At 32.1% G+C, this 22899-nt stretch overlaps 1 pseudogene; it reads left to right on the forward strand.

Annotated features, from left to right (window-relative positions):
* The first annotated feature begins 457 nt into the window (after positions 1-457).
* LOC134716726 (proteasome subunit alpha type-4-like) overlaps positions 458-22899 on the forward strand; it is a 33249-nt pseudogene continuing 10807 nt past the window's right edge.

The following is a 22899-nucleotide window of genomic DNA, read 5'->3' on the forward strand; positions in this document are numbered from 1 at the left end:
GCGGATACAGAGGGGGTTTTCGGGGGTTGGAACTCCCCCTTTTTTTGACGATCAATGCATTTGAATGGGGACATATAATTAGAACCCCCTTTTTTGTCCTGGGGTAGGAACCCCCTTTCTAACTTTGAAATGGCTGGATCCGCCCCTGATCAAGTTATAAAAAAAAAATGTTTAGCCTCTATGAAATCTTGTAAGATTTCCGCTGCTATTTTTGCTTAATAGGTGCAATTTGGGTACCGCAGTGGCGTATATCCTGGGGAGGCGGTTCAGTCCGGGGTTTGGAACCCCCCCTTTTTTCTTGACAATCAAAGCATTTGAATGGGGACATATAGTTGGACCCCCTTTACCCCCATCCCCTTTATCCTGGGTTTGGGTTTTTAAAACGGATGGATTCGCCTCTGTGTCGTTACGTTATTTTAAACTGGTTTTAAAAATATTAAAATTAGTGTTGCGACATAACGATAGAAATCTACACTTTACACTTGTTTAAATACGAAACTAAACATTCACAGCTTCGCATCTCAAAAATGGTAGGTCTGCTTTATCATCCCAAAAAGAAGTAAAATACTCTTTCCAAGCAGAAACTTCATGATTTTTTTTCAAAATTTCTAATTCTAATGATGATGATATTTAACAAAATCCGTTTTTACACGAGTTCCGAATATAAGGTCTTTATTAACACAGAAAATGAAAAAAGGGGGGTCGCCGGTTCGGCAAAACTTTGACTATGTCATGTTGTAGTTTGTCATTTATAACTCCTCCATTTACTCATTTGTTCTGATGAAACTTAATGAATGTATAAATGTTAATCATTAATGACTCCTCAGATACATGGATTACCTCTAAACAACAGACTATGTCTATGTCTATTAGTCTATGACACTTTTGTAATTGTTGACTATTCTATTCTATTCTACCATATAGTGACCGCCTTCAACAAATTGAAGATTATGTCACAGGAGGAAACTTACAACAAGACATAGGTTGAAAAAATGTACAATTTTTAAAAAATAGGAAAAATTAAAAATATAAAATGTTTTGTTTAATAAAGTAAGATGTTGTAATTGACTATACCTTTATCTTCGGGTCGTTAAATAAGCCAAAGGCTTCTACTGACCCCTCATCATGGATTGTCGTATATGCATTTCTCTTCTCATAATTAATATATATATATATATTAAACTTGTAATAATAAACACTTATTTGGGTGTGCACAGCTGAACACTTATTAACACGAACATATGAATTTATAAGGGTTCCAGTTTTTGCCATTTAGTGCAGACTTAAAATTATTTAGTCTTTGCAGTCACCGTTAAATCTGACAGGTTATTCCACTGATCCACCACTCTAATTGAAAAAGTATTTAGTCGATGTGTGGTCTTACACTGTTTTTTAAACAGTTTTAAAGAGTGACCTCTAGTATTATTAGATGGTGCTAAAGTAAATAGGTTCATCCAGTCGATGTCATCTATACCATGCAACGCTTTGTAGACTTGTATCATGTCATTCCTATCCCTACGATATTCCAAAGTTGGCAAACCCAATGAACGTAGCCTGTCTTCATAATTAAGATGACAAATATTTTTTACCAGTTTTGTGGCCCTCCTTTGTACAGATTCCAGTTTACGGATGTCTTTTTTAAGATACGGTGACCAGACGCATGTCGCATATTCAAGCAGCGGACGCACTATTGATTTATAAATAGTAAGAAACATATCTTGATCCATGTAATCAAAAGAATGATGAATAAGAGACAACACTCTCTGCGCTTTGTAATAAATATCACTTATATGTTTTTCAAATTTCCTAATTGGACTCGAAAGTTACTCCCAGATCCTTTTCTTCGTTCACTGTAGATAATGCAATAAAATTTCCAGATTCATCCAATATGGTATAACAATATTGCAGGTCATTGTCAGGATTAATATGCAATACTTTACATTTAGCAGCATTACATTTTAATTTCCACATATCTGACCTTTCACATAATCTGTCCAAATTTACCTGTAACTTACTTCGCTCATAATCTGACGAGACTTTAGAACAAACTTTACAATCATCAGCAAAAATTTTCACTATGCCCTCTACTACATCAGGAAGATCATTAATAAATGTTAAGAAAAGAACTTGTCCTAAAACACTTCCCTGAGGTACACCGCTCACAACGTCTGACCATGTTGATGTTGTGTTATTTATACGAACACATTGCTTACGCCCAGATAGAAAACTTTTTATCCAATTCAAAATGCATCCCTTTATTCCAAGTTTTTCAAGTTTCAAAAATAAACGCTGATGCGGTACGGTATCAAACGCCTTGGAAAAATCAAGGAAAATCGAGTACAGTGGAAAACCACTATCAATTAATTCTGACCACTCATCCAGAACCTCTAGGAGTTGAGTAACACATGATCTACCAGGACAGAGCCATATTGACTACAAGTAAAAAGATTGTTTGTAGGAATAAACTTCATAATATTGTCTCTAATAATTGATTCACATATCTTACATACCACTGATGTTAAGCTTACAGGTCTATAATTACCAGGTTTTAGTTTTTCCCTTTCTTAAATATCGGTGATACTATGGCATTTTTTCAATCGTCTGGAACTTTCCACTCTTTGATAGACTTATCATGCTTATCAAAAATTAGAAACAATGGATAACAAATTGCATGTCTAACTTCATATAAAACTTTCGGATGGAGACCATCAGGTCCTGCAGATTTATCTGTCTTTAATTTATTAAGTTTCTTTATCACATCTTCCTGGCAAATATTAATATCATTTAAATAATTGTTCGACACTGAATTAGTATCATAATCTTTCAAGTCCTCTGTTTGAGTAAAATCACTAGTAAAAAACTGATTTAAAACTTCAACTTTGTCAGCAGTACTGGATGCTAAAGTACCATCCGGTTTCTCAAGTGTAACTATTCCTGATCTAGTCTTGAGTTTACTGTTAACATAATTCCAAAACGACTTTACATACATTGTAAGTCTTTGATTCTAAGGCCACCTTTTGTTCAAAACTAAGTTTGGCATTTTTAACAGTATTTGTACAATCATTGCGATCCTTCACATATTTAACATACATGTATGACAAATTATTTCTTGAATATTTATATTTTTTCCATGATTTACGTTTCTTGACAATTGCAGACTTAGTAGCTCTATCCATCCTCAAAGGTGGGCTTATAAATTTACGGTCATTTTTCTTCTTCGGAATAAATCTATCAATGTTATCAGACATACACTGTAACAGTAGGGAAACATTTCCACATTTCATTAATGCTTTTATTATTTAAAAGAACATCCCAGTCAATGTCGTTTAAAGTATCATTAAAAAGCTCATAGTTAACTCTAAAATATGAAAAATGATCGCCAGAAGTATTCTCATTATTCAAATAGCAACAAAAATCGAAAGTTATCATGCAATGGTCACTCTTCCCAACTGGCGAATCTATTTGTATAGAGTCTTTGGCTATCATATTTTCTTCATTCGTAAAAACCAGATCGAGTAAATTGGCATTTTGACCAGTACGAAAGCGTGTAGGTGTACATATATGTTGAAATAGAAAATTGTTTTGCATACATTCATAAAATTTCATAGGATCTGTGTTAATACCACTTGATACTTCATTATCAACCCATTTGATTTCAGGGTAGTTAAAGTCTCCCATAATTAAATAATGGCTGTACTTTAAGTTACGAGCATGACATATTAAATCATTCAATTTCTTATTATTACAGGATATAGATGACGGACTCCTATAAATACAGCCCAATAACAGTTTATCAGTTCCTTCTAATTTAACTTCACACCACACCGATTCATTAAAAGCAGATTCCGATAAAATGTCAACTTTAAAAGCAGTCAAAGACTTGTGAATATAAATAACTACACCTCTATCCCCCACTTTGTCCGGTAAATACTTTTCATAATCAGCTAGATTTAGCATGGATGCTATAGATTTATCCATAGAGTTCTTAGGATATATTTCGCATAAACCTATTATATGTGGCTTTTCAATTGATAAATGTGCCTCAAACTCTGAACGCTTATTTGACACGGTGTCAACATTTGAAAACAAAACTCTCAACGACTTCATATTATCCTTCGGAGTAAATTTCTTATCCTCCTTAACTGGTTGGGTATTGGAAACGCCTTGCGACATATCTAACTCATTTGTATTGTCATTAACTGTAACTTTAAAATAACTATGAACTGGAACAAAATTATCAACATTAACTGTTAACATATATTTACATTTGAAGTATCTGAATAATCATTGTTATCATTATGTATCCGGGGCCCATGGAGGAATCCCCGATTTTGGCAATTCAACTATCTTCTCTCTACGAATGGCCCAACTCCTATGTGGAAAATCCTTTTTCATTTGACACAGTTCAATACGTAGAGCATTATTAATTTCTCTCTGTTTTTTTGTGAGGTCTCTGCCTGTGCCAATTTTCTTGTGAGCACCTATCTTGGTGTCTTTCAACTTATAAGCATTACGGAATAGATTGTTCCTAGAGGTATTATCCCTAACAACTAACCTAGTAAGCCTGAATTTCCCTGAGCCTTTCTTAGGCTTTGCACCTAAACGTGTAATCTCGTCAATAGCAATATTGTCAATCTCTAAAGAATCACTACATAGCCCTTGAATAAATTCAGTATCTTTCATTTTAGAGTCCCCCTCCTCAGTTTCAGGAATACCAAATATAATTACATTTGCTTCTCTTTTCTCTTCCTCTGACTTGTTGATTAGCTTGGGGTCATAAACGAAGTGATATTTACAAAAAAACTGTAACATGAAGCCTGTCAAAATTTCGTACAATTTATATTTCAACTTTTTGAATGAAGATCAATATTGTCAAGAAATTAAAATTTTGACAAAGGAAAATATTGGCACCAGAAACATTGCCAGCATCCATATTGTGTCGCCAGATGAAATAAAAATCACAAACAAATTGCGACATAGTACGGTCTCTGGATAATATTCTTTTATTTATTAATCAATGTTAAAAAGTGTGCCAATATTTAAATTTCAAGTAGCTTAAACCCTGGGTACAGGCGTTATTTTCTTTTATAGAAAATGTTGGATTTAACCTGGTTTTATAGCTGACTAAACCTCTTGCTTTTACGACAGTCGCATCAATTTCCATTATATGGACTACAATATGTGAACAAAACAAACACAATAATAAAAAAGATGTCAAAATAGGGGTACAGCAGTCAACATAATGTCATGAGTGTTATTATCTTAATCACTATATTAAGAAACAAAGGAGTAGGTCCAGTAAGGACCGATTTTGGCCTCAAATTTCAGGTTCATATGACGAAAGATTTTGACCACTTTTTAAACACATAAGTGTCTATTTCTTTTGAACCAATTAGTTTATGTGAAAGAATTTAACTGCTATAGTAATCAAAGACGATCCAATTCAAGCTCAAATTTGAAAAAATCTACCAAATATGCAAAAAAATGTCACTTTTCAGATGTTTTTTTGTGTGCTTGTACCCAATATATGTGCATTGTATTGTCAAAAAGAGCCCATATTTATGTAGCAGAAGCATTCTTCTGTCCAATAAATCACTAAAAGTTTACATTTTATCAATTTTGTAAAACTGCTATATTTTGGGGCCGAAAAGGGGTCTTGACCTTCTCCTTTGTCATCAAAGAAAAACAAAAAGGCATATAGACCAAGCACATAAGCAAAAAAGAAAGACGAAAACCAAACTATTGATAGCACATACATATCACAATAATGAGATGTATAAATACTGAGACAACAACATTTTGATAAAAAAAAAAAAAAGATAACAAATACATGTAAAACAATAATATTGAGGTAATATACAAACCAAAGAATGCTAACATTTATTAAGAGCATACAGTATAGGACAAGAAGATACGATTATGTGCAATACAAAAAAAAACAACTGTGCCAAACTTCAATTTATGAAAATAGAATTCGAAGCAAAAAATAGGTCTAGTTTTAATTATGAATGTTTTTTTATTCTTTTTTCAGTCTAGGAGATATGATTCCAGAACAACTATTTTTTCCCCAGAAGGTAAGAATAGAAAGTAAAACATACTACATGTCATGCATGTACTACATATACATTTAATCAGACTCATTTTAAATCGTTTTCACTTTCATGATAACTATGAACATGTATTTAAATTGTTTGCATTTTCATAATTACACATGAATTATGTACATGTGTACGTATGCAAGAAACATGTACAAATTTTGCTTTATAACAACTAAACAAGTTTCTGTGATTTTTTACTTGAGCTGTTTTTCCCTTATAAAAATGTTTTCATATCATTAAGTAATACTTTATATTTTATTTGTTTAATGAAAGAATGGATTTGATATGAGTATTTTTGTATTACAGGGAGGTTGTACCAAGTGGAGTATGCCATGGAAGCGATAGGACCTGCAGGTACTTGTTTAGGAATACTAGCCAGTGATGGAGTGGTTTTAGCCGCAGAGAGAAGGAACACAAACAAATTGTTGGATGAAGTCTCATATTCAGAAAAAATCTATAATCTCAATGAGTAAGTTTTAATTTAACCTGCATATCAATAATTAAAAAAACTAGCATATCTCAAAAAAAGTAATTTTGAGTTATATTGCAACTTAAAACTTAAATAACAGATTATAGAATATAGAAACAATGAAAAGATGAAAATAAAGTTAATGAGATCAAAAGCACTTTTATTTTGTGATAAAAGGAGAGATGAAGAAAAAAAAAGTAAGTAAAGTCCATGACCAGTTGTATATGGACCATAATTTGGTATTAAGCCTTTGGTTTCTTTTTGTATCCTTTTTTATAAGTTCTAAAATTTTAACTTTTATTTTGTGGGTTGTGTTGGTGTTAGAATAGTATGAATGGAACAATTGAGTTTTTCGAGAAAAAATTAATACATTTTGATTCACCGTTTACGTGACAGGAAACCAATCTTTATTTTCTTTATTTTGCACAATATAATTCAAAAGGCATAAATAAACACCATTACTAGTGCTACTTGCTTCATGTTAATATTTAAAATCTATTTTCAATGTTATATTAAAGGTTTTTTTTAAACGTGACAGGAAACCATAAGAAACCGAAAGCTTTTTTTTAGTTTTATTTTATTGCAAAATCTGCTTAAAATAATCTGAACAGTATACTTTTTCTTAATATCCATCTTAAATGTAACAGTATTATAAAACTCCTAAATATGTGCTTGTTTTGAAAACAATTAGTACAACTTATTCAGAATTTTCCATATTTTCTTCATTGATACAGGATACCATAATCGTTGTATCTTGATGTTTTGGCCAAAAAAATATATTTATATTTGGTTTTGAAATTCCAGTTATATAAAATATATTCCAAATCATTGGCAATGTAAAATTCTTTAAATCCAGTAAAGAAAAGAACTTTTAACTTGGAATTAAAATCTTTAAAATAGGCACCATTTCAAGGCATTTGATATTTGTGACCTGTACACCATCTACATGGTTTCCACATTTTAACCTACTTTAGTGGGCTAAAATCAATAAAGTACTTCCTTTCAAGTCATGCCTGGTAAAAGTTTACTTTTCCTTTGACAAGTTTATTGCGTTTCTAAAAAGTGTTTGCAGAACATGAATAAAAAAAAATAATTAAAAATTGTGACAAAGTTACCAACTTTGTACATTACAAGTGTAACAGTGTATTAACATGCATTTTTCATTTAATTATCTTTATTCACCTAAAATACCCAGTAATATTTACTGCTGAAGCAAAATCAATCCAACGAACATTGGCACCATGATAAGAGACGTAATTTCGATTGAATTTTCCAAGGACCCTTTACATCGTTATTGGGAAACGTAGTGTGTTTAAACGTCGGTCAAATCTGAAATCGATTTTGTCAAGACATTGGGCATTTATTTTCACACAAGATCATATGTAACATTATGCATATAGGAAAAATAATAGACCCCCGGCGCAATCTCTTTGAAAATTGTATTTTCCTTTTTTAAACAAGTCGAAACAAGTCTACAGATTATGTTTGCTAACATCCCGTTGGAAACAAAAACAATGTTTAGAACTAGTATATTGTATGTCCGGCTGTAATGGCGTGATCACATGTTAGTCACATGTTTCACGTATGACTGGAAATGATTAGAACTTAAGGACAAAAATAATTTTAATAAATAACTGGACTTCTGTTTCGTGTGAAATGTAACGCATAACGATAACGTCATTTTCTTACTTAATTATTACGAAGATCAAAACAAGAATGTAAATCATCTCTGATTTACCTGTTTGAACATCTCACCAGAGTTCATATTTGCATATTGTTTTTAAGAATTCTATTACAACAAAGCAGATTACATCATCTAAAATTTGCGTTACGAAATCAGACACAAAAGTCACGCCACTGTTCTTACATCTGCTACATAGATACTTATAGTTTTCGGTATTTTCCTCTGACTATTCTTATTGGTCGATGTTCTTTGTTATTTGAAAGCAAAAGTTACGAATTTGCTGGTGACAATTATCTATAAATCAGTCAGCATTATGCTCTTCGGAAGCAAAAAGTAACGCGAGAAACAACACAAAAATACGGTTGTAGAATCTTTGAAATTTGTATATTTCAATTTTTTTTCTAGGGAAGAATAGCATACACTTGTATGCTGATAAAAATAATGGCATCTTTAGATGTAGTTACAACTTTTCTTACAGTAATTCACAATTTTATCACTTTTTTAAATTTTCGTCGTATATTGCTATCACGTTGGCGTCATCGTCGTCGTTGTCCGAATACTTTTAGTTTTCGCACTCTAACTTTAGTAAAAGTGAATAGAAATCTATGAAATTTTAACACAAAGTTTATGACCACAAAAGGAAGGTTGGGATTGATTTTGGGAGTTTTGGTCCGAACATTTAGGAATTAGGGGCCAAAAAGGGCCCAAATAAATTTTCTTGATTTTCGCACTATAACTTTAGTTTAAGGTGGTATCTAACACTACAGGGAGACAACTCTGTAAAGTCAGCTCAACGTTTTAATTACGTTGTGTCGTACAAGGAACATTAAGCTTCTCAATGATCAAAATTGGTGTTTGTCAAACTGCTATATAACCAGCGTAATTTTTCTGACAAAACGGTTGGTTCAAAATTTTTGAAATTTTTATATTTTTGTTAAAGGGTCAAAGTAAATACTTTGACAAAAATTTATGAAAATTAAACGAGCCAAATTAATTTTAGTGAAAGTGTTGGGTACCACCTTAAGTTAATAGAAATCTATGAAATGTTGACACAATGTTTATGACCACAAAAGAAAGGTTGGGATTGATTTTGGGAGTTTTGGTTACAACAGTTTAGGAATTAGGGGCCAAAAAAGGGCCCAAATAAGCATTATTCTTGGTTTCGCACAATAACTTTAGTTTAAGTAAATAGAAATCAATGAAATTTAAACACAATGTTCATGACCACAAAAGGAAGGTTAGTATTGATTTTGGGAGTTTAGGTCCCAACAGTTTAGGAATTAGGGGCCAGAAAGGGACCCAAATAAGCGTTTTTCTTGGTTTTCGCACCATAACTTTAGTATTTATAAATAGAAATCTATGAAATTTAAACATAAGGTTTATGACCATAAAAGGAAGGTTGGTATTGATTTTGGGAGTTTTGGTCCCAACAGTTTAGGAATAAAGGGCCCAAAGGGTCCAAAATAAAAATGTTTGATTTCATCAAAAATTGAATAATTGGGGTTCTTTGATATGCCGAATCTAACTGTGTATGTAGATTCTTAATTTTTGGTCCCGTTTTCAAATTGGTCTACATTAAGGTCCAAAGGGTTTAACATTAAACTTAGTTTGATTTTAACAAAAATTGAATCCTTGGGGTTCTTTGATATGCTGAATCTAAAAATGTACTTAGATTTTTTATCATTGGCCCAGTTTTCAAGTTGGCCCAAATCGGGGTCCAAAATTAAACTTTGTTTCATTTCATCTAAAATTGAATAATTGGGGTTCTTTGATATGCCAAATCTAACTGTGTATGTAGATTCTTAATTTTTTGTCCCGTTTTAAAATTGGTCTACATTAAAGTCCAAAGGGTCTAAAATTAAACTAAGTTTTATTTTAATAAAAATTGAATTATTGGGCCTCTTTTATATGCTGAATCCAAACATGTACTAAGATTTTTGATTAAGGCAGATTTTACAATAAGAAGGAATTATTGTTTTTTTGTATCCATCAAAAAAGCAATTGCTGAAACTGTGAAACAGACTGTGTAATGGAGTAATGCATTATGTTATTGAATAAAATGTGTCTTTCTGAGTAAATAAAAATAAAAATTACTCTGTGCTTGTGTTTTTTGTTAGAATTAGAGGGTTTTCAATTTCAAAATATTGGACATGGAATAGACATCATGACCTACTTTACTGACATCCAGCTTATTTGGAGTGGAATTTTGAAGTTTTATTTATAAGTTGAGCCTTATCACATGGACTTATATTTTAATAAAAAGTCTTCTTTTGTGTTTTAATCATAACTTTAAGGCAGATTTTTATTGGTAAAGGCTAAAAAAGGTAATTTAATAATATTGTTGCTAACGTCACGTCTTTTCCGTCCATTGTGGTATGTCACGATCGCAATTTTCTTGTTGGTTCTCAGACAGGCAATTGTAGTTATTTTTATCCCGGGTTTTATAAATAATTGAAAATAGCAATCATATTAAATTTGGATGACGTAAGGGGGTCAAAGGACTTGAGGAATCAATATCATTGGCTGTTTTATTTTTTGCGAACGTTACTACTTGAGGTTTCCGTCCAAATCAGTGTCACGTGAGCAACATATATTTAGATCTGTAACTCTCCTGTATAGGAGTTACGATATCGCCCTTTGCAGAATTAGATTCGGAGTCAGTTCCTTCACATGATGGGGTAGCAAAGAAGGTTAGTTGTATGTAATATCGTTACAAGAGGACCTTAAATGTATTCCGTCCATCAAAAAGACGTTCGCAACAAAACGTAATGTCATGATAGTAGATGTTGCTAATGTTACTATTACGAATTGGTTTCATGTGTATTCATTTGATATAAAGTACACCTGCAAATGACATTCTGTATATTTAGAAATTCTAAACCAGACTGTACAATTTTATTACTCCAGGCATATATTAAACATCACTGTGTGCATACATTTGAACTTTTAAAGATGTTGTTGCTCATGTTACATGTCCAAATGTCGCTAACGTTACTTATTTTTGTCTCCGTCACGTTAGCAACATGAAAGTAGGAGAAAGAACACAATACTGTAAAATCTGCCTTATGGGCCCAGTTTTCAATTTGGTCCAAATCAGGATTCAAAATTATTATATTAAGTATTGTGCAATAGCAAGAAATTTTCAATTGCACAGTTATAAATTCAGCAAAGAAATCTTTAATTGTACAGTATTGTGCAATAGCAAGAAATCTTCAATTGCACAGTAATGGGAGATTTTTTATTTTCTGTTTAAATAAATTCACAAGTATGTAGACTACAAGAAATACTTCAGACCGTAGGACAAATCCGGTGAATAATGAATCGGTCTGGTAAAATTTTGTTTAATTCCGGTCCGGATGTCCAGTAATTTTTTTCATGGCTTTTTCTAACATTCTAGCAAAATGCCAAACGATCTCAAATTCATTTTCATCTTTATTATTAACACAACGATGTTTATATTGTTCAACCACTAGCTTTATGCCAAAAATGGCCAACCAGTAATGTGTAAATCCGGGTAAAACATATCTGTCATAACAATATACCCTCTTGTTACATCATTTTGTTTTTGTGCAATTTTGGGGGGGAGTAGGGCACATCAATGTTATATGTTTTTTGTCGAATAATATACAATTAGATGTAAAAAAAAATTGGTCTGGTAAAATTTCATTCAGTCTGGTAAAGCTAGGATGCTTACCAGACCGCATGTCCTGTAAAAATAAAATTCATTCGTGTAGTCTGCAAGTAATAAAAACCCAGGAAGATTTAAGACTTGACATGAAAATATTTGATCTATAAATAAGAGTTCCTTTATTTGGAAGACTGTATTTTGTTCTCAGAATGTCTTGGTATTTTGTTTCCTTGGTTGTCTCTTTGATATATATCCCTAACAATTGACTCCTTTTATTTACATAAAGACTTAAACTATCTATAATTTTTGGTAGACAAACCAGTGAAATGACCATGAAATCCACTGAGCTGTTTATTTTAAGAATGCATTGCAATTTACAATCAAGGTGGTGAACTGGAGAAACAACAAGCACTTTTCACTTAAATATGTTGTTTTTGTCATTACAGATATTTATTACAGTACCAAGAACCTATACCATGTGAACAGCATGTTAGTACATTGTGTGATATCAAATAGGCTTACACACAGTTTGGAGGTAAATTACTTGTTTGTATTACACAGTATAAAGCACATGAGGTGTGTTTTACAAAATCATATAGCACTAAACACAAAGATCCTTACAATTACATTAATGAGTTGTTAAGTTAAGTAAGAACATATTAAAGTTTTGAAGTATATGATGTATAAGTACAAGTATAGTTGTACTTCACACAATTTTGAGATTTGTATTCCCAGCTTTACATTGAATTGAGACAAGTATCCCTGATTACAGACATTTTGATTCATAAATAGATAATAATATATTTAAAATGTACTATGGATCTGTTTTGTATGATTTATGCACGTAAATTAGCGCTTGATGTATCCTTGCTGTAAATGCATGGGTTAACTTTTATATGTTTTTTTATTGGTGTATGTGTTTTATTACAGGTAAACTAACCTTTGGTGTATCATTACTGTATATATTTTATTACAGGTAAAAGACCCTTTGGTGTATCATTACTTTATATATTTTATTACAGGTAAAAGACCCTTTGGTGTATCATTACTGTATGCAGGATGGGACAAACATTATGGATTCCAGTTATACCAGAGTGATCCCAGTGGTAATTATGGTGGATGGAAAGCTACATGTATAGGAAATAACAGTGCTGTAAGTCACCATAAATCATGTAATTTAAAAAAAATAATGCATTCATTTAGGCAAGTTTATTATGCCCCCACTTTAAAAAAAAAAGTGGGGGTATACTGTTTTACCTCTGTCTGTCCATCCCATGAATATTTTTTGTTGTATCTTTATCATGAACTACAATACAAGAATTTTTAACAGGATTTTTGTGACAACTGGATTTTTGTGACAAAAATGTCGGTTATTGATTTGGGGATGTATGGCGGGTGGGTGGCAATCAAATATTGTCCATGCATTTACTCATGAACCATTCAACCAAAGCTTTTAAAATTTTAATATGTTGTTACTGACAACAAAATAAAGGCCAAGTTCAATAATGACGATTTTGACTTTTACCATTCAGGAGTTATGGTTCTTGAAAGATTCCAAAACTCTGTTTCCAGTCATGTCCGTGCATTAACTCATGAACTGTTCAACCAAAGCTTCCCAAATTTTAAATATTGTTACTGATGACAAAATGGAAGTCAAGTTCAATAATGACGATTTTGACTTTTACTGTTCAGGAGTTATGGTTCTTGAAAATGCCCTCTCCAATCGTGTCTGTGCATTTACTCATGAACTGTTCAATCAAAGCTTTTCAAATTTTAAAATGTTTTTACTGATGACAAAATGGAGGTCAAGTTTAATAATGTCAATTTTTAATTATACCGTTCAGAAGTTATGGTTCTTGAAATATCGAAAAATGGTGTTTCCATTCATGTTGTTGCATTTACTCATGAACCATTCAAACTAAGCCTTTCAAATTTTAATATGTTGATACTGATGACAAAATGTAGGTTAAATTTGAAATTGACGATTTTCACTTTAACCTTTCATCTGTTATGGTTCTTGTGAAATTGCCAGGACACAAATAAATGTTAATAAATCCAGTTTGCTGTCGCTGTGACAGCCTCTTGTTGAAATTTGGTTTCAGTCAGCTATACCTTGTATACCGTGGGATGTGTTTTCAGATTCATCACTCAACAACTTCCTATTAACAATATATTTGGGTGGGGGTATCACCAGTGAGCAGTATCTCACAGTTTCATTTGTTGGAATTTGTTTAACTTGAACATACACACCACCATACTCATATACAAGCTAGGAACTATTATGGTTTACCAATAATATATCTACTCTGTTTTTGGATGCAAAAAATATGTTTTTAGCTGAGTTTCACAAACCAACAATTTTAGAAAGGATGTCACACTCAAGGTATAAGATATTTTTTAGATATTAAAAATAAGGTGTTGATGAGCTAAAGTTGTAAATGCACTTCGTAGGTGAAAGCAAAAAGGTTTAGAAATTACAAAAGAAACATTGAAAGGCTGAAGCAATTTTGATCTATATTGTGCTTCTTTTTTGGTAATCATGGATGGATAGATTGATAACTAGGAAAGTAAATTTTGTTTTGTATTTGTTTTATTTCAGAATGCTGTATCAATGTTGAAACAAGAATATAAAGAAGGAGAAGTTAAACTAAAAGATGCACTCAATTTAGCTATAAAAATTCTGAGTAAAACTTTGGATATGACTAAACTGACAGCTGAGAAAGGTAACAAACATTCATCATCTTGAACAATCTCATGTAAAAAAATTGTCACTAGCTGATCATTAAAACTTGTAATTTCCATGAACATACCAAATTCCAAGATTGCAAAAAATTTGACTTTATAGGTACATTTATAAATGTCTTATAAGGAACATAAAGTGAAACATTGCCTTTGAAAACACCATTTAATGTCTACTCCACAATTTATATAAAATTGAGAATGGAAATGGGGAGTTGTGACAAAGAGACAATAACCCAACCATAGAGCAGACAACAGCCGAAGGCCATCAATAGGTCTCACTGCAGCGAGAAACTCCCACACCCAGAGGAGTCCTTTAGCTGGCCCCTAAACAAATATGTTACTAGTTCAGTGATAATAAACATCATACTAAACTCAGAATTATACACAAGAAACTAAAATTAAAAATCATACAAGACTAACAATTCCAGAGGCTCCTGATATGGGACAGGGCGTAAAAATGCAGCAGGGTTAAACATATTTTTTGAGATCTCAACCTTTCCCTATACATCTAGCCAACTAGGAAAAACAAATGCACAACATTACACATTGTAAAACTCAATTTAGGAGATGTTCAAGTCTGATGTCAATACATAGAGGTAACAAAAGAAACTAAACAAAATGACAATAAAACATAAAATAACAAAGGACTACTAGCAGTTACTAGCATTCCATTATACATACAATCAGTAATTTATTTTTTTTTGGTGTACCATATTATCTTTTCTTTAACCAAAATGTTCTCTTTTCTCATAACAGTTGAAATCGCCACATTGACCAGAGTGAACAACAAAACACAGATAACAATCTTACCTGCTGCACAGGTAGAAGATTTGATTAAAATTCATGAAGCTGAGGAAGCAAAGGTTGAGGCAGATAAAAAGAAAGAGAAGTCATAGTCACATTGTAAGATTTTGTTTATTACATATTATTTCTAGGCTATTCCAGGGATAACAAAACAGTATTTATTATTACTATACTATATATAAAAATATTAATTTTCGCGAACCATTTAGGTCACAGAAATTCCAAAATATGGCATCAGTAAGGAGAGTTGTGCAAATAATGTGAATACACAGAACCCCCATCCAAATTATCTTTAGCTAAAAGTATTCATCATTTTCTATTTTATATGTACCAGCAACATTCCATTTTTCTATAATTTCGATTGAAATATTCCAAAATCTGAGTAAAAATCGATCGAATGCCCCAAATAAACATTGTCTGATTGGTTGAAGTACTGTGGCGTCAATGATTAGCATAATAAGCCTCGATGTAAAGAATAAGCCTCGATGTAAAGCACACGCGTCACATGAATAAGGAGAGTTTTACAAATAATGTGAATACACAGATCCTCCATCCTATTTATATTTTGCTGGAAATGTTGCAGTGTTCATCATTTCTGTTTTGATTCTGCTCACAACATTCCATTTTTTCTATAATTCCGATTTAAATATGTGGAACCCGCAATAAAAATAGATGGCCTCAATCATCTAATAGCAACGCAAAAAATTCCGTTACCTTGAGTTCTACGATGTTACATTAGCCTGGGATCCGGCCCAATCTAGCTGCGCGTCGTAAGATCAAGATTAGCCAGGATCCCAGTCTAAATTATGTTACATAAACCAACCAAATCTATCACACATACAGAACTTTGCGCTCAAATGTAATTCTTGGTGAAGTATACGGGTAACTTCGTTTACGAAAATTTATACACACTTTATCATTAACATATTACCTGGCTTTTGCATATGCACGTTTTTTTATTCTGAACTGTAGTCGAATTCAATTCTATACATTTTTTTTTACATGAAGCAATAGGAGTAAGAATATTTATTTAGCGCCAATTTACCAGCATCACAACAAAATTATTTACCGGTATTTTTGTGAAATTTCAGTTCTATATGTTATCAATTAGAGAAATGTTGGTAAGTATTACTTATTTATGTTAAGGTTCTACTGATGTGCTTCTCTAGACCTTTTTGACGGTCCGTTTTATCCCATTTATCTCAATACTATCTCCGATGACAGGAATGTCAACTCGACCTATTCGTGTCGAAAGTGAAAATCCAATCTATTTGATGAAATAATTTCTTCTTCAACGGTTTATGCATTATTTTTGTATTATTTGATAACCAATCACATTCACGTTGAATGTTTGCATGAAAATGGTTATGTACATGTATTAGTGAATTGTAAGGGCGATGCAGCATGCGAGGTCAGTGCGCGATCATGTGACATTATTATTTGTAAACAAACATGCTCCCCGTGTAACACGTCACGTGTCTGAATTATCCTTTCAAAGTGTTATGAATCTTTCAATCACTATTTTATGATATTTTTGTTTTTGTTTTTAGGTTTGCATATCAGTAGTCCAAGTGAATTAGAAATAGTTCCGAGTTGTGTGTGGGTTTTTTTTAATAGTCTATAGAATTAGAAGGCATTCATTCATTCATTCATTCATTCATTCATAAGTTATATTTACATGTAACTAAAGTCAAAAAAGATGACTCCACTTTCCCTCTATATTTAAAACCCACTTACCAATTTAAACAGCATTTGCTCCCCTTGAGAGCTAATTTGCCCCTTCCCCGTCATTTCCCTTTAAATTTGCTCCAAAGTCATACTTAAAGTCCATTTACATTAACGGCTGATTTGTGATTTTACCATCTTAACTGAAATTTTCATATTGCACACATTTGACCATTCAGTATGAGTTCCCATGTTTTTTGTCTTATATGAAGGAGGTTTTAGGTCATGTTTTCCTAAACACCTTATTGCTATTTGTCTGTCTGGATTGTTAAAACCACAAATGAAATGCAAGTTTTCAACAATCCCGGAAATTACACTTTATTTAATTATCGCTATTTAGTCCAATCTGGGAAAAACAGTCATACACTGTATGTACAACTTTCTGTTTGGGTCATGCGACTGAAAATAAAGTTTTTTTTACTAGAGAGCTGAGGGAGGAAAAACTTTAGAAAGCGATCATCAAGAAACTTTAATAGAGTATGATCCACTATTTTTCGAAATTGAAAATTGAAGTAAAAAATTATTTTGTTTAAAGTATTTACAATAAGTTAAAACGGGTCTCATTAAAAAGTATTGTGCATGGTGAATTGTTTCAATGGCCCCCAGATAGCTTCAACTGGATGAAAAAGTTGTGTAATTTTAGAATTTATCCGGTATGGAATATATAGCGATTAGGTGTATTGACATCCACGAAAAAATATAGGAAGTAAGATACATGTAACTCCCCTTTAGGTTTTGATAAATATTGGATATGACATTAAGAAGTTATAAAACTTTATTCTTTGTACTGCTTTTTATACGTCCGTCAAAGACGGGACGTATTATGGTATACAAATGTCAGGTGTCCGTCTGTCTGTCCAGCGTAAACATGTGGCACCATAACTTGAGAACGACTTATCCAAATTTCATGAAACTTAATATAGTTGTTTCTTATGATGGTCACATGATCTGTATACTTTTTGGTGAAAATAAGATTAAAACTTTTTGAGTTACGGCACATTGTAACTTAAACAGGGGGGTGTTTTTTTCACATGTCACACTGTATCTCAAAAACAATTCTTGATAATGGCTTAAAACTTTAAACACTTCTTAGTTACATTAATCTTAATATCTGTATACTTTTTGGTGATGATTCAAAATTTCATATTTGAGTTATTGAGTATTTATCATGTTTTTTCCAAGTCCGGATCCATAATTAGTTTCAAAAACGGGAAGTGTGCCATTTGGCCACAGACCACTATTAATTTCTCTATCATTTCTTTAGAACATTTTGTATCATTAAAAAAACTGCACCATGCACTTTTGTCAAATTTTTTGTGTGTCTTTATGTATAGCACTAGTCCAAAAATATATCCAATATTCAGAAAGATTGAAGCAATCACTTTTACAAATTTAGCCAATATACATCCATACCCCTATGGACAAGTCAAGAGATGTTCCGAAAACTGTAAATATGAACTTTTTGCACTTGGCCTAATCACTCATTCCATATCAAAATGAGTTTAAATACAACATCCAAAAAATTATTTTACCTCTCATCTTTCATTTCCACGGAATAAAATCTTAAGAAATGAGTGGGGAAGGGAAAGAATAAAAATTAAGGAAAAATACACTAATTAAAAGGAACAACGAAAAGCGGGGTCATTAATTGTGGTCTTGGGCCATTTGCAATGTTTTTGAAGCACCTGCTGTGCAAATTTCTTGAATTTTAACCTATTTGGAATACCTTTTGACATTAATAAAATGTTTTACTGGCTTTCTATGCAAGAGGAAGCAAGAGAGAAAAAATATTATGTCATTTATCAGAAGCCTGTGTCAAAAACAGGGTCGGTTGATAATTATTATTTTTTTTTTTTTTGAAAGATCCAATAAAAAAGTTAGGGTCGGGGCTAAAACACAGGGTCGGTCAGGTTACCTGAAACACAGATTTTTTTTTCTCGGCCCAAGGAGAGTTGTTCAAATAATGTGAATACACAGAACCCCCATCCAATTACAGTTATTTTTGGAAAACAAATAGTGTGATTTGTCAAATTCAGCTGATTTTTTAATCGTCTTGAAAAAAGTGTACATTTTATGAGGGGGGATAATCCCGAGCTTAAAAACACCCGATCCCGGAGTCCCAATAAAGGTCCTATCCCCTTCTTTTATGGTCATGTCTAAGAATTACTGTTTAATCTTCATTTTGCAAGAATACTTCAATAAGATACCCCAATTTCTACCCTCATGCATGTATATGGACAGATCATATGTTATCCTATGTCATTTGAAATTGTGACGCCAGAATGCATTCCTCCCCCCCCCCCCTTTCTTCATAACCACGCGTGTCACTCAAACGACTTTATAGTAGTCTCCCTGATCAATTACTTATATCAAAGTCAAAGGATAATTCAAGTTTTAAATCGTAGATTTTTCTTGCCCTTTAACATTTATTGTCACAACAACAGCTTTCTTTTCTAAACTATCTTTACATGGAGAGGAGACGTCAAAAGAGTTCTTCAAACACGTGAGTCGAAAAGTGGTAAATAACTCCTGTATGTGACATTTAGTGGAAGCCATTCAACCATATCATTTTGTCAAACAATTCAATCAACACCTTTATTAATTAGTCCTTGGTTGTCGATAGCTGTAAATTGCAATTAGCTGATAATTGATTTTCTGTCAAAATCTTAATGACGTCAAGGTGAATTCCGAGTATTGTCTGATAAGTTAAAGTCAGAGAAACTCGAAAAAAGTAAATAAACAAGAAGGAGGAAAATAAATCTTTCTATATATTTCTTTCGCCAAATTCTTCAGCAAATGACGAATTTTTATCGCCACAAGTATTATTTTTTCGCAAATTGGGAAAATGGGGACCGCCAGCGGAAACCCTGTGTGAGGACACCCTATCAACCTTGTGCTCGTGTTGTGTTAAAACATTTTTAGTATGCTGAAAAATACCAACATTAGAAAAATAAATAAATAATCGATATTGTAAAATATCATTGGTTGAAGAGCCAATGATTTAAATACATGTATATACATAAATATATCATCCATAAAATACAACCACAACTGTTGGAAAAAACCTTTATGTCTATCATAGTGTTGTTCCGATGATCGGAATAAGTCGGAAATCAGTTGGTTGGGACTGGCGATGTCGATAATCGATTGGGATTTTGTTCAATCGATTGTCGTTAAAGTTTCCGGACTTTGAGCTTGTCAACTTCCGGTCCGTTTATTGTTTGCATTTCATATATGCGCAGTCAAACAATATTAACAAAAAATATCAGTCGATGACATTAACAATGTCAAACATCCTATAATTAAATAAATAACTAATTTCCTTCTTTATAAACGTGGCAAAAATCATTGCAGATTGATGGAATGGTATTTAAGATTAATAACTGTGTATGAAATACTTTCTTTCAATACCGGTACTTGTTACTTGAGAGCGTACAAATAATTCTGATTTTAGACAAAATAATTCCGTTGCTTCATTAAAACCTGTTGCAAGTTGCCTTTTATTAATGTGTTATCCATTTGTAGCATCAAAAACGTCATATTCATTTCCAGATTGCTTGCCAAACATCGTTTACTTTTGTAAAATTTTCCGAAATTTGTCCGCCATTTATAAAAATATAAAAATCACGAATCGGATACGGTTCAACTATGTAAAAATTCCGCATTCTTGCAATTATAACTTCAGACGCACGAATGACACAATTGAAAGAAAATAATGATTACAAAAGTAATAAAAGCGTTCTACACGAATTAACAGACATTGGCTTAATAGTTAATACCCATGTATACTGTGAAATGCAAATGCAGTGTTTAATTTTTTTCTGGTAATTTTAAATTTCTTAAAGTTAAAAAAACTTTATATATCTTTTCCTAATTTGAAGCATTCAAATGTTCATACAGCTATGTTATTGAATTTTTTTTGTGAGTTTCACCATTGAAATTTAGAAATGTTAGTGTCACTGTTGGTAATTATGAGATAAAATATGTTCAATATGAATCTCGATTCTTATTAGTTCATTGTTTTAACTGCTAAATATATAATTATCACAGGTACCAGAATTATAATTTAGTAGTACGCCAGAATATAAAATGGAAACAAAAGATCAAATATGAATATATAAACTCTGCAATGATATGGATATACACATTAGACAAGTACAATGAGACTAAATGCATGATTTCTTTTAAAAAAAGAGGGCAAGGTGTAATGATCCGATTATAACCGATAGTCGGTTGGTTGCTGTCAACCGATTGTAATAGATAATCGGTTGGTAATTTCAACCGATTATCCAACACTAGTCTATCATGTATATAACTTATCTCATTCTAGTCCATTCAACTGACAGAATCAGTGTAAATTTCATGAATTCTTTAATATCATGTACATGTATAATCAAGGACTATTCTTTTATATAGCAATATCTGTTAGCCATTTAGAGGTCTTTTGCATTTAAAGTTCAGTTTAAGTGGGCTTATTTTGGGAAAACGAAGTCAATTTCCAGATCATAGTTTACATTTTCTTTATATTTTGCTGTGTCAAAATAACCTCAATATCAAGGACAATATATAGACCAAAAAACCGTTTATCACATTCTACACATGAGATTTTAGCAGGAAAGACTGTGATTGGAGTATTTAACCATTGCAACTTTTTAATTTGATCTCCTCCACTTATTGAATTAGAATATTTAATGAAGGTGTGTCCACAATTTAGAATATGTTCATATATGTATAGAAATGATGTTGAACCTGTTTTATAAATTGAAAAGGTTACATTTTCCGCCTTATTTCAAAATCTAAGCTTGAACCTCTGCGGTCTTACAAAGTTGCCCCCTGCCGGGAATCTGGTTGTAACATGTACAACAATCAAAGATCAACCCACACTAAACTGAATGTAATTGAAAGACATCTGGAGGTTGATATCAGAGGCAGATTTAGGGGTGGGGGCTGCTTTTTGAGAAAAAATTTGGTTGCTTATATAGGGAATCACTGAATCATGACTTGAGGGAGCCCCCTCTCAGGTCATTCAGTGGGCCCCCACTTAAGAAAATTTCTGGATCCGCCACTGGATATACAGTATCTAACAGAAGATGAAAAAGAGAACAATATGTTGAATTTTAGAGATTTATATTATTTCATGTACATGCATTTGAAATATATCAGATATATTGTTTGATTTTTTTTAGTTTTAAGTTCCATGGTGACCTAGCTTCCATTTTAGAAATCGGATTTAAATGCTAGTCTTTTTTCCTTTTAATTGGTTGTAGATATGGAATCTTATTTTACCATGAAGTCAGATTTGAAAATGACTTTGGGAATGAAGATATTGTAAAGACTGAATGTCAGTTTTAGTCTTATATACAAACATGTATGTACTTTATAATTTTAGTCTTGCATGTTTATAATAATTAATTATGTGTACAATACATATATCACTGATTCAGTGGCAATGGTAAATAGACACTGACAAGTCTTAGATCTATAATATTTTATAGTTTTGAATGTTTTGTCCATTGACTAAAACTAGGTGGAGGTTTGTGTGTTCTTATTTCCAACAGAGGTACACTCAACATATATCAATATGTGCATTAAGCAAATTGATAGTTGCTAGATACGAAATGATTATACAACAAGAAAGTTTTAACTTGCGTATATATATACTTAAAATATGTTAAAAAAAATCATGTCTTTTTCAGGACTTCCGAATCCAACCATGTAGTATGGAATGTCGTTGAGATATGGTTTTGGA

The sequence above is a fragment of the Mytilus trossulus genome, chromosome 4 (genome assembly GCF_036588685.1).
Source record: "Mytilus trossulus isolate FHL-02 chromosome 4, PNRI_Mtr1.1.1.hap1, whole genome shotgun sequence".
Classification (NCBI taxonomy): Eukaryota; Metazoa; Mollusca; class Bivalvia; order Mytilida; family Mytilidae; genus Mytilus; species Mytilus trossulus.